General features: G+C 39.9%; 1 protein-coding gene across 16 annotated transcripts in view; it reads right to left on the bottom strand.

Moving 5' to 3' along the window:
- The window catches only part of arid1b (AT-rich interaction domain 1B), a 620676-nt gene that overhangs the window by 213673 nt on the left and 392756 nt on the right, over positions 1-14247 (bottom strand). The window lies entirely within an intron of this gene.

Raw genomic sequence — 14247 nt, 5'->3', positions numbered from 1 at the left:
CATTCCATGACTACTTAACTGATTCTCAAACTTGATATTATTTAGAATGAACATTACCACTTAAAAGTCATAAATCCAAGGACTGACCTGTAAAGATGTTAATGTTTATGTATCCAAATAATGTATCCAATGAAATGTGACAGAACATTCTAATCTGTACTGGAATGCAGTCATTGCATGTTAGTACAATGGAAGAACTCAACTGCAACGGGTGTTGGAAAAGGCCACACTCGCTGAACAAACACAATTCAAGTTACAATTCTCAATTTTATTTACCAATTGGCCATATGTTAAGTTTCCACAAAGGTTTGCAAAATAAATGGTATGGAGTTCAATGTCCTGGGCTCAAGTCAGGTCCCAGTCCAGCAAGGTATCAGATAAGCTGGACAATTCATTTAAACTATAAATGTTAACAGACAACTTTCATGATTATTCCTTGTGTTTTCATTACACTTGCCAAGTAACAGTACCAAACATTCTAATGCTTAATGATTCTTTGTCCTATAAATGACTTTGTAACTAGTATATTAAGCAGTGTAGTAATATTTCTGACTCGAGATGGAATAGGATCTATTGAGTATCATAGGGAGTGTTACAATGATGAGTGCAGCTTGTGAAGTGTCTATAAAGCAGATTCCTGCTATTTTCTGAGTCATATCAGCAGCTATTATTTTACTAACCCCTGCAGGAATGTTAGAATGACAGGAAACAGTACATATTCTTCGTGAATTTCTACAGAAATCTGATGCAACTCATTCAGATAAGTTCTCTCTTCCTTTATGTTCTCCACCTATGAACTGTATTACATTGAATTAAATGAATACAACTAAAACAAACAAAAAGTTTCAACTTGTTTTCTATGATTACTGGCCTTTGTTATCTTTTAAAAAGATAATTTGCACGACGCACATGGCTCTACCAATTTGCATTGTGGGTAATCAAGAATCTATTATTAGTACTGCCCAACTCCATAGGTTTATCTTTTTCCTGGCATTTGCTTCATATTTGTAGGTCTGATTGGATTTCTGCCAATAGAAATTCATAGGTCACTTATAAAAGTACAGCATTTCTGAGTGTGAGATGTTTCTGTCTGAACAGAATCTTTTTCCCTCAAAATACTACAGATCCCCAAACACGCATACAACATATTTAAGCAGAAACTTCAAGTTCCAGCTCACCAACTACAGCTTGTAGAATGCCCCAACGCATTGTTTCAAATTAGCAAATTGCACACTGAACCAACACAATCTACTGCCAGTTTCTCTTGGAGATTGAATGCTGGCTTCAAGTTAAATCTGTCTTGTATGAAACCAAGATTTCAGAAGAGTGTTCTGTTGCACTGGTTCTAATTACTGAGTGAATGATTACGTAAGTTTTGTAATTCATGGCAAATCTGTTATTAGTATTATTGAGATTTAGCAGTAGTAAAACACAGAAATACAAAGATACAATAACACAGAATTATATAGCACACGGAACAGGCCCTTTGCTCCACCAATGCTGCACCTACACCATGCCTTTCTCAACTAAAAATCTTTTGCCTCTACGTGGTCTGTATCCACTATTCCCTGCCTATTCATATATCAAGATACCTCTTAAACGTATCTGCTTTCACCACCACCTGTTGTATAAAAAAAACTTGCCTCTCATATCTCCTTTTAAACGTATTTCCATTTACCTTAAACCTATATCTGCTAGTAACTGACATTTCTATCCTGGGAAAAAGCCTCTGATTTTCCATTCTAGCCATGCCTCATAATTTTGTTCTATCACATCACCACGTATCCTTTGCTGTTCAAGTGAAAGCAAATCAAGTTTGTCTAAACGTTGCACATAGCCAATGCCATCCAAACCAGAAAACATGTTAAAAAATTTCTGCACCCTCTGCAAAGCATCCACATCCTTCATGTAAACATGACATAAGAACTGTGTGTCACAGAACTGTGCACAAATATGGCATAATTAATGTTCAATACAGCTGCAACATGATTTGCCAATTTTTATACTTTATGCCTGACCAATGAAGGCAAGTATGCCTTCTTGGCCATTTTATCCACTTGTTTTGCCAATTTCAGGGAACTGTGGATCTGTACACATAGATCTCTCTTTATGTTGATGGAACTAAGGGTTCTGCCATTTACTGTATACTTCTCTCCTGCATTAGACCTTCCAAAGTATATCACCTTGCATTTGTCCAATTAAACACCACCTGCCATTATTCCACCCAAGTCACCATCTTATATCCTGCTGTAACCACCAACAATCCTCCTCACTATCCACAGCTCCCCCAATCATTGTGACATCTGCAAACTTACTAATCAGACCACCTATTTTCTCTTCCAAAGCATTTACATATAAATACAAACAACAGGGGTCCCAGCACGAATCACTGCAGAACACCAATGGTCACAGATCTCCAGTCAGAAGAATACCCTTCCACTGCTACTCTGTCTTTTAAAGACTAATCCAGTTCTGTATTCATTTTAACAGCTCACCGCGTATCCCATGTGACTTCACATTTTATATCCGCCTGCCATGGGGGAACCTTGTCAAAGGTCTTGTGAAAATACATAGCAATAACACATCTACTGCGCTACCCTCAATCATCTTTGCCACTTTGTCAAAAAATTTAATTAAGTTTGTGAGACATGATCTTTCCTGCACAATGCCATACTGCCTATCGCTAATAAGGCCAAATGTGAGTAAATCCTGTCCCAAAGTATCTTCCATAATTTCCCTACCACTGATGTACGGATCAATGGCCTGTAATTTCCCTGTTGCCCTTAAACAAATGAACAATGTTGGCTATTCTCCAGTCCTCTGGGACTTCTGTGACTAAAGAGGAATCAGAGATTTCATACGAGGCCACAGAAATGTCATCACCAGACTCCCTCAGCATTCTAGGATAGATCCCATCTGATTCTGGTGACTTGTCTACCTTAATGCGTTTTGAAATACCCAACACCCCTTCCTATTTCACATTGCCATGCTCCAGAACACCACCCTCCAAAGACACTCTATTCATCATGTTCTTCTCCTTTGTGAATACTGATGCAAAGTATTCATTAAGGACCTCACACATTTCCTCTGGCTCTACGCACAAAATTCCTTCTTTTGTCCTTGAGTGGACCTACCCTTTCCCTAGCTCCCCTGTTGTCCTTATATATGTATAAAATGCCATGGGATTATCCTTAATCCTATTTGCCATTGTCTCTTTTAGCCCTAATTCCTCGAGTTCTTTTCTGCTATCGTTGTATTTTTCGAGCAGACTGTCTGTCTTCCACTTCCTAAACCTTCTGTATGCCTTTTTCTTTTGACAAAGCACTCACTCTCTCAACTCTGAGAAGAGAAGTTGAGAGTCAAGAACAGCCCTTCAGAAGGAATGAGCACTTTCCTGAAGGGCTTATGCCCAAAACCTTGATTCTCCTGCTTTGGATGTTGCCTGACCTGCTGTGCTTTTTCAGCACCACACTCCAGACTCTGATCTCCAACATCTGCAGTCCTTACTTTCTCCCAATTTCTCTTATTATCCAAGCTTCCCGAATCTTGCCATCCTTCTCTTTCATTTTCATGGGAAAACGTGAGTCCCGAACTCTAAATCAACTGACATCAGTATTTACTGTGGAAAAGGACATGGAAGATATAGAATGTAGGGAAACAGATGGTGACATCTTGAAAAATGTCCATATTACAGAGGAGGAAGTGCTGGATATCTTGAAATGCATAAAGGTGGCTAAACCCCCAGGACCTGATCAGGTGTACTGTAGAACTATGGGAAGCTAGGGAAGTGATTGCTGAGCCTCCTGCTGAGACACTTGTATCATGGATGGCTACAGGTGAGATGCCAGAAGACTGGAGGTTGGCTAACGTGGTGCCACTTTTTATGAAGGGTGGTAAAGACAAGGCAGGGAACTATAGACCAGTGAGCCTGACATCAGTGGTGGGCAAGTTGTTGGAGGGAATTCTGACGGACAGGATGTACATGTATTTGGAAAGGCGAGGACTCAACATGGCTTTGTGTGTGGGAAATCATGTCTCACAAACTTGATTGAGTTTTTTGAAGAAGTAACAAAGAGGAGTGATGAGGGCAGAGCGGTAGATGTGATCTATATGGACTTCAGTAAGGTGTTTGACAAGGTTCCCCATGGGAGTGTGATTAGCAAGGTTAGATCTCACAGAATAGAGGGAGAACTAGCTATTTGGATACAGAACTGGCTCAAAGATAGAAGACAGAGGGTGGTGGTGGAGGGTTGTTTTTCAGAATGGAGGCCTGTGACCAGTGGAGTGCCACAAGGATCGGTGCTGGGTCCTCTACTTTTCATAATTTAAATAAATGATTTGGATGCGAGCCTAAGAGATATAGTTAGTAAGTTTGCAGATAACACCAAAATTAGAGGTGTAGTGCACAGCGAAGAAGGTTATCTCAGATTACAACAGGATCTGGACCAGATGGGCCAATGGGCTGAGAATGGCAGATGGAGTTTAATTCAGATAAATGCGAGATGCTGCATTTTGCAAAAGTAAATCTTAGCAGGACTTATACACTTAATGGTAAGGTTTTAGGGAGTGTTGCTTAACAAAGAGACCTTGGAGTGCAGGTTCATAGCTCCTTGAAAGTGGAGTCGCAGGTAGATAGGATAGTAAAGAAGGTGTTTGGTATGCTTTCCTTTATTGGTCAAAGTATTGAGCACAGGAGTTTGGAGGTCATGTTGCGGCTGTACAGGACATTGGTTAAGCCACTGTTGGAATATTGCATGCAATTCTGGTCTCCTTCCTATCGGAAAGATGTTGTGAAACTTGAAAGGGTTCAGAAAAGATTTACAAGGATGTTGCCAGAGTTTGAGGATTTGAGCTACAGGGTGAGGCTGACAGGCTGGAGTGTCGGAGGTTGAGGGGTGACCTTATAGAGGTTTACAAAATTATGAGGGGCATGGATAGGATATATAGACAGTCTTTTCCCTGGGGTGGAAAGAGTCCAGAACTAGAGGGCATAGGTTTAGGATAAGAGAGGAAAGATATACAAAAGAGACCTAAGGGGCAACTTTTTCATACAGAGGGTGATACATGTATGGAATGATCTGCCAGAGGAAGTGGTGGAGGCAGGTACAATTGCAACATTTAAAAGGTATTTGGATGGTTATAAGAATAGGAAGAGTTTGGAAGGATATGGGCTGAGTGCTGGCAGGTGGTACTAGATTGGATTGGGATATCTGGTCGGCCTGGATGGGTTGGACCAAAGTGTCTGTTTCCATGCTGTACATCTCTAAGACTCTATAACTGGCCTATAATAGATTCCCACATTCCAGATGTGGATTTACCCTCAAACAAAATTTCCTAGTCTACATTCCAAGCTCCTCGCACTAAGGGACGTAAAAAAGGGTAAGTTAAAATCGCCCACTAAAACAACCCCATTGTTTTCACACTTTCCCATAATCTGTCCACTTATCTGTTTCTCTATCACCTTTTTGGCTGTTGGGTAGCCTGTAGTACAATCTCAACATGACTGCATCCTTTCTATTCCTGACCTTTACCAATATGGCCTTGCTGGAGGTGCCCTCCCTCACTAAAGGAGTGATAATCTCTCTATTCACTAACATAACTTCCCAACTTCTTTTACGTCCCTCTCTATCACACTGTAACATCTAAAACCCAGAACCTTAAGCTGCCAGTCTCGTCCCTCTCTTGATCCAATCTCCGTAAGAGCTACAACGTCATAATTGTATATATTAATCCAACGTCTAAGTTTCTCTGCCTTACCGGCCATACTTCTCATATCTTAAAAAGAAATTGCACAGAAAATCCAAACTTCTCAGAATCAAATAATTACTGGAGAAGAAACCTTACAAACTTTACGCCTGCGTACACCCAATATCAGAAATATAATAAGTATCACTTTGGTTCAATTTTGGGCACCCTGGTATTGAATCACAGGGTTATAAGTTCAAAGTCATAATGAAATCTAAGATAATATTTCAGTGTTATGCAGAGAAGTACAGTACTTTTGACAGCTGCCTTTTTGGATAAGGCACTGAACTATTCACATGGACATAAAGGACCACTTTGTACCAATGTTCCCTGTGAGGTGCATGGCCATTGAGAAACCCCATGTGATTAAGTTGGAGGATTCCCATAAAGGAACAAACATGAGGAGGGAGTATTGCTTGGAATAATTTGAAGTTGAGGAAAGCATTTATTCTTCACCTTCAAACCAACATGCTAAAATCAGATTAATAAGTTAACTAGATCAATTTGCTACTCATTTGCTGAGGCCAAGACAAATTATTATTTTTATGAATGTAACAGTGAGTACACTTCAAAAAAAATCTATTTGTTGTAAAAGGTTTGGGAAATCTTTAGGATTTTATGGTAGTATAAAAAAGCAAGTTCTTTCTATAATGCACGTTAAGTAAGCACCATCTATGATCTCAATATTTTAAAAGTTTTTCGTAGACCACATTTTAAATAAATGAAGAAAGGGAGGACTGCAGATGCTGGAGATCAGAATCAAGACTGTGGTGCTGGAAAAGCACAGATCAGGAATTTCTGATGAAGGGCTTATGCCCGAAACATCGATTCTCCTCCTCCTCGTATACTTCCTGACCTGCTGTGCTTTTCCAGCACCACACTCTCGACATTTTAAATAATGCCGACAACAAAAATACTACGTTCTGTAATTAACTCCTATTCGGTCAATCCAAAAGTATGTACCATATTTCACCCTTCTCTAAATCACAAATTATGCATAATTTTGCTTTTCCTCTTACTTTATACACTAAATTTAGGCTATATCCTGCAACTCACAATGAGCAGTGCAACAGGAAAGTTGCTGGTTCAAGATGTAAAAAGTCAAGACTGGCAGTGGGTTGGTGTGGGGATGTCATTGATTTTAGCTCTTTTTACTGGATAGCATTAAAAGGAACAATTTTTTAATGAGTAAACTAGATGGTGAGTGCACCATCTTAGTTCATATTTGTTTTCTTTAAATAATGATGAAAATTACTATAAAATAGAAATGCTAAAATGTTATTGTTTGGTGTATATCTGGTAAACTAACATATTACTAGGTCTTCAATTTTTGTTTAAAAAGTAGTTCATTCTCAAGGGTGCACTCAAAGGTACTTGTTGCCAGAAGCTGCTAAAACAATTGGATTCTGGGAAGCTCCATGTACAACACATTAGAACTGTAAAAAACATGCAATGAAACATAAAATAATTGGCTTTTTATAGGTAACATTTGCTACCATTACCTGTCACCATATTGTATTTTCTTTTCCTAGAGCAGCAAATCAAGACAGTCTGTCTTTTGGAAATTCTAGGCTTGTCAGTCTCGAGTTTATTACCATGAAGTTACTAAAATCCATAACTCAGTGTAGAGTGACTGAGCATCAGAACAGATATGAAATGCTGAAAGCACCAGCAGGAATTTAGCAAACATTACTTGCGTTCATACAAACGTTTTTTTTTGCAGAGGTAATGGGAGAGATAAAGGAAGTGTCTATGGCAATATAACATTGTACAAGAGGCTACTAAGAAAAGTTAATTGCATAGAATTGGAATTAACTGCAGTGTTTACTTTGAACGTAAAACTGTGCAGCATAGGAACGGACCCTTAGACCAATGATGTTGTGCCAAACATGATGCCAAATCGTATTAGGCGCAACATTGTGGGCTAAGGGCCCATTCCTGTGCTGAACAGTTCCATGTTCTAAGTAAACACTGCTGTTAATTCCAGTTCTATGCAGCTAACTTTTGTAGGTAGTCTCCTGTGCAATGCATTTATTTTATATATCCACAGACACTTCCTTCAGTAGGGAGAAGACAGTGAGATTAATTGGTATGTACTCAGATTAATTGGGGGGTTTCCACAGAATACTGCAGCTGGATCTTCAACTTTTCACTGTTTATAAATGACAAAGCAACAGAGCCAAATATCCAATTTGCTGATGATATTAAATACATAGCACAATGAATAAGTTAAATTAAAGCATAAAATCACAGTGCAAAATTGATACATTAGGAGAAATAGGTAAAGCTGAAGTCTTGCATCAAGGATACTTCAATATTTTCTAAATGATGAACAACTAGAAACTGTGGAAGAACAGAATTAAACTACAGAAATTTGAAGAAGCTAGTGGACAGGTTCAAAACAGTTCAAAAGGTTTGTGAATTGTTGACATTTACTTCAAGGTATGTGGTGGAATGTGAGGAAGCAATTTTGGCTGTGAAGGCCTATGCTTAGTTCCCATTGAAAGAAATGCATTCAATTCTGAGCAGTGCACCCCTGGAGGTATATAATGGCATCAAAGCAGATCTGCCTAATATATTTTGGGCTAAAAGAGTCAAATTATATGGACTAGTTGCAGTCCCTGCATAGCGAAAATGTAGGCATGATCAAATTGAGGTGTTTAAGAGGGCTGAATGATTTGATAGGGAAGCCAGGAGAATGCTATATTCAGTGATGAGAACCAAAGTAAAAGGACACAGCCTTAAAATTAGAACCAGGCTACTTTGGGTTGATGTCAAAAAGCACTTTTTAAACAAAAAGGGTTAATGAAAATGGAAAATACCCTTCCAGAAAAATTGTTGAGACTAGTCATTTGAAAATTTAATAAATGTGGCTGATGCATTTTAGTTAGGCAATTGTATTAAGGAGTATGGAACTAAGGCAGATCGAATTAAGATACAGACCAGCTCTGATGTAATTCATTGGTAGAGCAAGTTCAAGGAGATACTTGACCTACTCCAGTTCCTATTTATGTTTACCACACAACTGCTGCTTTCTGTGGGCAATATAATAATATTTTGCATTTGTCAGAGGTAAATGTAGGGGAATGGGTCTGGGTGGGTTTCTCTTCGGACTTGTTGGGCTGAAGGGCCTGTTTCCACACTGTAAGGAATCTAATCTAATCTAACATTTCATTCCATTACACCAACCAACCAATAAAGCCTAAGACCCGTCTCAAATGCTGGAAGAATAAAGTTTTTATCCTACACTTTACTTGGTTTGCTAGATTTTTAAGAAGCATATTGGAATAGTACAAAGTTCATATGGTCTTTGTTTCAAATGGCTATCACAAATTGCACATGATGGGACTTATAGCAGAGGTTGAGGTCATAATGGCTATAGAAGAACAGCTGGAACTGCAAATATAACTGCATTTCTCTCAAAAAAACACTCCCTTTCCATGAATAAAACCCAAAACACTGTATGAGCTACCATTTGTAATTACAAATTACACAAATTGAATGATCACACAAGCAATTATCATTCATTAACAAAACAGTGTGTTAGGTCTAGGTAGTTCCATTTTCATCAGCTTCTGCATATTAACTGCTATGCTAGAAAGGAAAAGAGGAATGAAACTGAAACCATCTGTATCAGCCAAGGCACTGGAAATGACAATGGCAAACACAGGTCTTTCTACCCTGCAAAGTTCTTCTCACTTACTAAACTGGGCGAGCTCTCAGACTAGACAACCAAAAACTGGACATAATCACACACTGAGATGGTGACACAGCAGTATGCAGCTAGGAGTTGCCCTAGGAATTTTTCACATTCATTTTGGACCGCACTAAGTCTCATGTCACTAAGTCAGACATGGACAAGGAAACCTGTGAACCATGTACTGCCCCTCCCTTCCTCCTGAATCAATACTCCTCCATTGTTGAACAACACTTGGAGCAAGAACAGTGGGAACAAATGCGCACAATGTACACTGGGTGGGGGAATTTCCATGTGCACCACTAAGAACGGGTCGGCAGAACCACTACTGAACATTTGTTAAACGGGTCTGCAGCAGGTGAGGAGGGAACCTTGAGAGATAAAAACATACCTGAGCTCTTCCTCACTAATCTACCATAGACGCATCTGTCCATGACAGTATTAGTAAGGGTGACCAACATGCAATCCTTGTGGAGACACCCTCCACTTTGTTGTAGGACACTATCACTATGCAATATGTGACAGACTTTGAACAGATCAAACAACTCAAGACTAAGCCATAGGCAACAGCTAAATTGTACACCAACACAATCAATCAACAACCTCATAACACACATAAATCAAAATCATTTCAAAGAAGAGTGCAGGAGGGTTTGTCAGTTGCAGCACAAGACTTACATAAAATGAGGTATAAACCTGGTGAAGCTATAAATAAGGGCTTGGATGTCATACAGAATATGTAGCAAGTGATAGAGAGTGCTAAGCAATTCCACAACCAACGAATCAGATCCAAGGTCTATAGTCCTACCACTTCTAGCAGACAAGGGAGATGGACAAGTAAAGGGAGAGGTGCCACAAACAAATTGATCCTCAATAATGCAGGAACCCAACACATCATCAATGCAAAAGATAAGACTGAAGCATCTGCAACAATTTTCAGCTAGCAGTGCTGAATGGATGAAACATCTTGGCGTCCTTTCGAGATCCCCAGCAATTATGAGTCCATTCAATTCAGCTCATGTAATATCAAGAAAAGAATAGCTAAAATACTGGCATCAGTTAATTCATTAACCCTGTTACCTTACACAACACCAAGTCGAGTGTAGCCTGTTTTTGGATTAGTTCCAGAACATGCTGCTCAAAAAAACACTCTCAAAAGCATTGTATGAACTCTTCATCCAAGTTACCTTTGTCAATCTAGTCTTTTAAATTTATATATAAATCAAAATCACCCATGGTTATTGCTGTCTCTTACGTAAATTATTTCTTTTGTTTACTTCGTCCTCCAATAGTGTTACTATTTGGGGCCTTTAGACAGCTCTCGCTCATGAATTATTTTCCTTTACTATTTTTCATTTCCACCCAAACCATTTCTTTATCCCAAATTCCTGAACTAAAGTAATTAGGACCTAGTGCACAAATGCCATTCTTGATTAAGAGTGCTACCCCTCCACTTTTATCTAGCTTCCTATTTACATAGAATACATAGAAAAATACAGCGCAGTACAGACCCTTTGGCCCTCGATGTTGCGCCGATCCAAGCCCACCTAACCTACACTAGCCCACTATCCTCCATATGCCTATCCAATGCCCGTTTAAATGCCCATAAAGAGGGAGAGTCCACCACTGCTACTGGCAGGGCATTCCATGAACTCATGACTCGCTGAGTAAAGAATCTACCCCTAACATCTGTCCTATACCTACCACCCCTTAATTTAAAGCTATGCCCCCTCGTAATAGCTGACTCCATACGTGGAAAAAGGTCCTCATGGTCAACCCTATCTAAACCCCTAATCATCTTGTACACCTCTATCAAGTCACCCCTAAACCTTCTTTTCTCCAATGAAAACAGCCCCAAGTGCCTCAGCCTTTCCTCAACATTCTGGTAAACCTCCTCTGCACCCGTTCCAGTGCCTCCACATCCTTCCTATAGTATGGCGACCAAAACTGCACACAATACTCCAGATGCGGCCGCACCAGAATCTTATACAACTGCAACATGCCCTCAGGGCTCCGGAACTCAATTCCTCTACCAATAAAAGCCAGTACGCCATATGCCTTCTTCACCGCACTATTTACCTGGGTGGCAACTTTCAGAGATCTGTGTACATGGACACCAAGATACCTCTGCTCATCCACACTACCAAGTATCTGACCATTAGCCCAGTACCCCATCTTTTTGTTACTCTTAAAGTCATACAGCATGGAAACAGACCCTTTGGTCCAACTAGTCCATGCCAAACATAATCCCAAATTAAACAAGTGCCACCTGCCTGCTCCTGTCCCACAATACCTCACATTTATCCAGAATGAACTCAATCAGCCATTTTTCAGCCCATTTGATTAAGATCCCTTTGCAATCTTCGAGAACCTACTTCACTTTCTGCTATGCCAATTTTGGTGTCATTCGCAAACTTTCCAACTATGCCTTTTATATTCCCATCCAAGTCATTCATATAAATGATAAACAAAAAGAGAACCCAGAATTGATCTGTCTGGGACACCACTGGTGACAGGTCTTCAGTCTGAAAAGCAACTCTCTACCACCCCCCCCCACCACCACCATCACCACTACCCTCTGTCTCCGGACGTTAAGCCAATTTTGTTTCCAATTGGCAAGCTTAACTGAATTCCATGTGAACTAACTTTACTAATTAGTCTACCATGCGGAACTTTATCAAAGGCTTTACTAAATCCAAATTAACAATGTCTACTGCTCTGCCATCATCACTATTTTGGGTTACTTGCTCTAAAAACTCAATCAAATTTGTGAAACTGTTTTCCTCAGACAAAACCATGCTGACTATCCTTAATCAATATATGTCAATAAATCCTATCTTTTATAATTATCTCCAACAATTTACTCACAACCAAAGTCAGACTCAAGTCTATAGTTTCCCAGTTTCTCCTTACATCTTTCCAAAACAAAGGTAGAATATTAGTCACCCTCTAGTCATCAGATGCCTCAACCATAGTTATCAATAATGCTAAAATTTCTGCAAGGGGTCTCGCAATTTCCTCCCTTACTTCCCATAACATTCTGGGCTACATTAGATCAAGTCCCAGAGATTTATCCACCTTTATGTCCCTTAAACCTCCCAAACTTCCTTTTCTGTAATGTGAACTGTTTTTAAAATATCAAAGTTTATTTCTCTGTATTCTCTAGACTCAATTTCTTTCTCCACAGTAAAAACTGACAAAATATTAATTTGGTATCTCTCTCATCTCCTGTGGTTCAACAGATCATTAAGAGGCCCTACCCTCTCTCTAATTAACCTCTTGCTCCTAATGTATTTGTCGAATCTCTTTGGATTACCCTTAATCTTATCTGCCACAGCTATCTCATATCCCCTCTTTGCCTTCCTGGTTTTGTTCTTAAGAATGCCCCGACACACTTGATATTGGTTAAGAGATTCAACTGAATCAAGTTGTCTATTTCTAAAATAAAATTCTCTTTTATTCTTGACTAGAACCTCAATATCTTTATTCATCCATTGGTCCTTAATCTTACCAGCCTTACCCTTCACTCTAACAGGAAAATAGTGCCTCTGAACTGTGGGCGGCACGGTGGCACAGTGGTTAGCACTGCTGCCTCACAGCGCCAGAGACCCGGGTTCAATTCCCGCCTCAGGCGACTGACTGTGTGGAGTTTGCACGTTCTCCCCGTGTCTGCGTGGGTTTCCTCCGGGTGCTCCGGTTTCCTCCCACAGTCCAAAGATGTGCAGGTTAGGTGAATTGGCCATGCTAAATTGCCCGTAGTGTTAGGTAAGGGGTAAATGTAGGGGTATGGGTGGGTTACGCTTTGGCGGGTCGGTGTGGACTTGTTGGGCCGAAGGGCCTGTTTCCACATTGTAATGTAATCTAATCTAATGTAATCTAAAAAAAATGCACAAAACACCAGCTGATGATCACCAACACACCTTTATACCAAAAAGATAAGTTCAAGTTGTGGAGACATCCACAATCAATTTCATTTGATCCAGAGACCAAAAGAACGTCCTCATTACTAATGCAAAAATCAGTGGAGATGACTGCTCAACAGACGATAAGATCATCTGCTCCTCAAAGTTTATCAAATGCTACCAGATGCAACTGAAGATGAAGAAACTGTTCAGAAAAAAGGCTTCAAGAACTAAGCATACTTGCAAACTTCCAAGAATGTCTTCACCAAAATCTTAGAATTCATTTTAATGGTTGGAGGAACTCTGAAGAGAGCTGAGGACAGCCATCATCTCATGCTGTAAAGAAACGATTGGCTACAAGACCAGGAAACAGTAAGGCTGGCTCACTGAGAATGCATGCATCATCCAAGACCTCACTGACAAGAGGAAACCTCTTCACACCTGGCAAAACAACATGAACAGCATGGCACAGGGAACTGACCAAATAGCACAGGTGGAGTTACAAACAAATTCTAGGGAAATCAAGAACCAAGGTGGACCGAGAAAGCTAAGGAGCTGCAACTCCTTGCTGACAAGCACAACATCACTGTTTCTTCAATGCAATGTACAGCCTCAACACCCTTGTCTTCAAACATGTGCAGAGTAAAGAGGTAACAATTTTGAGAGAAAACATTAGCCTCCAATGGCAACAACACTTCAAAGAATTTCTAAACCATCGACAAGGACATGGAGTCATCGAGTCATACAAATGTATAGTACGGAAACAGACCCTTTGGTCCAACTCGTCCATGCTGACCAGCTATCCCAACCCAATCTAATTCCACCTGCCAGCACCCGGCCCATATCCCTCCAAACCCTTTCCATTCATATACCCATCCAGATGTCTTTTAAATGTTGCAATTG

Source organism: Chiloscyllium plagiosum, unplaced genomic scaffold (genome assembly GCF_037043375.1).
Source record: "Chiloscyllium plagiosum isolate Xiang-an unplaced genomic scaffold, Cpla_swu_hap1 HiC_scaffold_10, whole genome shotgun sequence".
In the NCBI taxonomy this organism is placed as follows: Eukaryota; Metazoa; Chordata; class Chondrichthyes; order Orectolobiformes; family Hemiscylliidae; genus Chiloscyllium; species Chiloscyllium plagiosum.
Note: the sequence above shows the minus strand (reverse complement) of the source record. Positions and strands in the feature narration are given on the sequence as shown.